The sequence below is a fragment of the Lithobates pipiens genome, unplaced genomic scaffold (assembly GCF_037356315.1).
Source record: "Lithobates pipiens isolate NorthernLeopardFrog02 unplaced genomic scaffold, aLitPip1_a1.2 Scaffold_25, whole genome shotgun sequence".
Classification (NCBI taxonomy): Eukaryota; Metazoa; Chordata; class Amphibia; order Anura; family Ranidae; genus Lithobates; species Lithobates pipiens.
Window position 1 is genome coordinate 87,196,065 of NW_027507787.1, and position 3,466 is coordinate 87,199,530.

Here is a 3,466-nt window from a genome sequence, read left to right on the forward strand (position 1 = left end):
CTGGTGTGCTGGCCGGCGCACAACCAAAACAAACCTGTCCTTTTTTTTGCACAAGTGGTGCAAGGTCTGCTTTAAGACCAAAGATATATGTTGCACAATGGTTAGCAACCAAGAATGCAAGTCTGTATGATAGCTGTTGACATTTTTACTCTGCGCTTGAAAGGTTTTTATTAATGTCGAGCTAACGTCTGTTTATATCCCATTTTGTTTATTTTGACTGAACAATTTTACAGTTCCTTTTTTATCAACAACCATGTACCGAGGATTATCTTATTTGCGTTACATACATTATAGAGATTGCTTTAACTGTGTTTGGATTGTTATGCCGAATGTGATCCTTTATACATTTCCAGAGTTGTCAAGAAATATCCTCTACATTATGACTTCACCAATTGCTGACCGTGCATTCAGTTATGAGGCCGTGCCAACCAACATCTCATCTCAAGAACCCGTTCTGAGCACTTCAAATACAAATCCCATGGAGATCGCCCAACCAGTGTCTAGTGTGTATAATGTCCCTCCAAGTCCTCCCACAGTGACCATGTCTGCTGCTGCTCCACAATGGAATGTCAATGTTCCTTTGCCACAAGTTCCACTTCCAACCACTTTTTATGAGACCTTTCTGAAAGGGAAACCGTTTGAACTGGGTGTAAGTACTAAAATCTTCATAAAAAGACCAATTTCTATGATTCTCTACTCAGCTTTGCTGTTTGCATTTAAAGAGGAAGTAAACCCTGATGAGTTTACTTCCTCTTTCATTCCCTGCAAAGGCAAAGCATAATGGACTACTATGCATCGCATAGTAGTCCATTATGTGTCACTTACCTGACACAGGAGCCAGCGAAGTCACCGCTGTCCCCTGTAGTCCGCCGCATCCATCTTGTTGGTGGGGTCTTGCAGCTCCGCCGCTGTCATTTGGCGAAGCCGCGATTACGTCACTCTCGTGCATCCGCACGGGAGCCGACACGCGCGGCAGCTCCGTCGCTGAGAATGCCGCGCTCAGTGCGCCTGCGCGCCGTAGACAGCGGTGCCCGTTTTCGGGCAAATATCTCCTAAACCATATAGGTTTAGGAGATATTGCTTGGACCTAAAGGTAAGCCTTAATCTAGGCTAAAATAAAAAAAGAAGAGTTCCCCTTGGGGTTTTCAGGCAGCAACAAGAAGCAGAGATAAATCCGTGAAAAGTTATATTTATTTTATTGATTCAACGGCTTATTTGCCATCATAGATTTAAAAATACAGGCTCTGGTATATAATATTATAGCATATCAGTGGATAAACAGTATATGCAACATTTAATACAAAATAGGTTACAGGAACAATTTACAAGTACAGCACTTTTTCAAAAGTGTTTTTTATTTCTTTTCTTTTACACAGTCACACATTTTTGGTTTATTTGTATCACTAGTTTATTATTATTATTATTATTATTATTGTCATTTTTGAACTACATTCACATTATTTAGCATAATACTGATTGTCACAATATGGAATATCACACCTGTTTATTATTTGTTTAAACATTACTTGGGAAACAAAGTGGCATTTCCTCTCATTTCACTATTCCCACTTATCTATGCTTTTGTAGATTAACACAATATACGCAATACTCCAGTCAAACAACTAGTTAGAATATACATTTTCTGTGATGTATTTGCTCCATATCATATTGTATTTCATTATTTTTAGGTGTGGCCACCTTGGGTGTGCCAAGAACCTCCTCCTCTGTTCCTCTGTTCACCCTGGGGAAACTCCAGACACTGTCAATTCTTGTAAGCTAGCGTTTGATGCCCCAGTGAAGCCGTGTTCCGCCTTTTTTCTCCCCTTCTTTTGTCCCCCCTCCCCCCCTGTGTCCATCTTGGTGGGTGGTTGAGGTGGGTCAAAATAGTGGGGCAGCGGATCCAGGATGACCCTTTGAGGGAAGGCACTGTTCCGTTTTTCAGATTTTATTAGAAGTCTCTGGTTGAAAAGCATTGGTTCGGTGGAACTGGTAAATATTATCGAAATAAGTTTTGATATTACATTAATTTTTCAGTTAAAACCTATTATATTGAAAGTCTTTTTTTCTTTGATTACCTGCAGAATATACAATATAACTATTCCTTTCGCCAGGGCTTTGTTGCTTTTTACCCCCTGAAGAAGACCCTGACTCCCTGAAGGTTGAAATGCATTGGGGCAGCCCGGGTGCTATTTTGCAACTTTTGAAAAAGTGCTGTACTTGTAAATTGTTCCTGTAACCTATTTTGTATTAAATGTTGCATATACTGTTTATCCACTGATATGCTATAATATTATATACCAGAGCCTGTATTTTTAAATCTATGATGGCAAATAAGCCGTTGAATCAATAAAATAAATATAACTTTTCACGGATTTATCTCTGCTTCTTGTTGCTGCCTGAAAACCCCAAGGGGAACTCTTCTTTTTTTATTCTCTCTCGAATACTTAGGGGTGTGCAGCTAGCTCGTTTTTCATTAATTTACATTTATGCACTTTTTTCCTCCTTACGCCTTAATCTAGGCTTACCTGTAGGTCAGAGTGGTTTGTAAGGGTTTACAACCACTTTAAAGATTGTGTATTATGATGAAGTATTAATTGTAGTGAGAGATTTTATCTGACAATGGCCCTTATTCACAATACAACATGACTTTAAGTGAAACTATGGGCAACTTTAATGTAATAAAGGCTGCCTATTGCAGTAAGACTAGACTCATTTTCTCAGTACCCCCGGGACATTCTTTAAATACCTACAGTATTGACCCTGCCAGTAGAACAATTAGAAGGCACTTCCTTTTATAGGGTGAAACTCTCTTCCTTCTGCAGTGAAATCATTGCAGTGTTGTCACTTGTTGCTTCTGAAGCTGCTTAAAGCGGGAGTCCACCGGGACTGTGCGTTTTTTTTTTTTTTTTAAAGCCAGCAGCTACAAATACTGCAGCTGCTGACTTTTAAAATAGTGACACTTACCTGTCCAGCGCGCCCGCGATGTGGGCACCCGAAGCCGATCTCTAGATCGTCTGTAAGGTGCTGCCGCCGCCATCTTGGGTATGGGAATCAGGAAATGGAGCCTTTCGGCTTCATTTCCCGGTTCCCTACTGCGCATGCGCGAATCGCGCTGCGCAATAAGGACGGTCCCCGCTGCCTCTGGGATCTGTATGTTTCCCAGCAGGCAGCGGGGCACTTGCGGAAAGGGGCGTAATCTACGCCCCTTTCCAGCAGAGAGCTATCCCGGAAGTGGGTGCAGAATACCTGTACTGTACAGGTATCTGCACCCCCCTCCCCCCTGAAAGGTGCCAATTGTGGCGCCGGAGGGGGGGAGGGTTCCGATGAGCGGAGGTCCACTTTAGGGTGGACCTCCGCTTTAAATGTTGGCACGGGTGATAGCATTCCTAGTTTTGACAGCCCTTTAGAATAACAGCACTTCTCTCTATTTGCAGACGCTTAGTGAAATTATGTAAAAGCTTTACTC

At 41.9% G+C, this 3,466-nt stretch overlaps 1 long non-coding RNA gene across 1 annotated transcript; it reads left to right on the forward strand.

The window, feature by feature from the left end:
* Window positions 1-1,819: 1,819 nt before the first annotated feature.
* On the forward strand, window positions 1,820-2,366 carry LOC143929908 (uncharacterized). The gene is made up of 2 exons (XR_013262640.1): window positions 1,820-1,989; window positions 2,082-2,366. It is a non-coding gene; the product is annotated as an uncharacterized LOC143929908 (long non-coding RNA).
* Window positions 2,367-3,466: the final 1,100 nt, after the last annotated feature.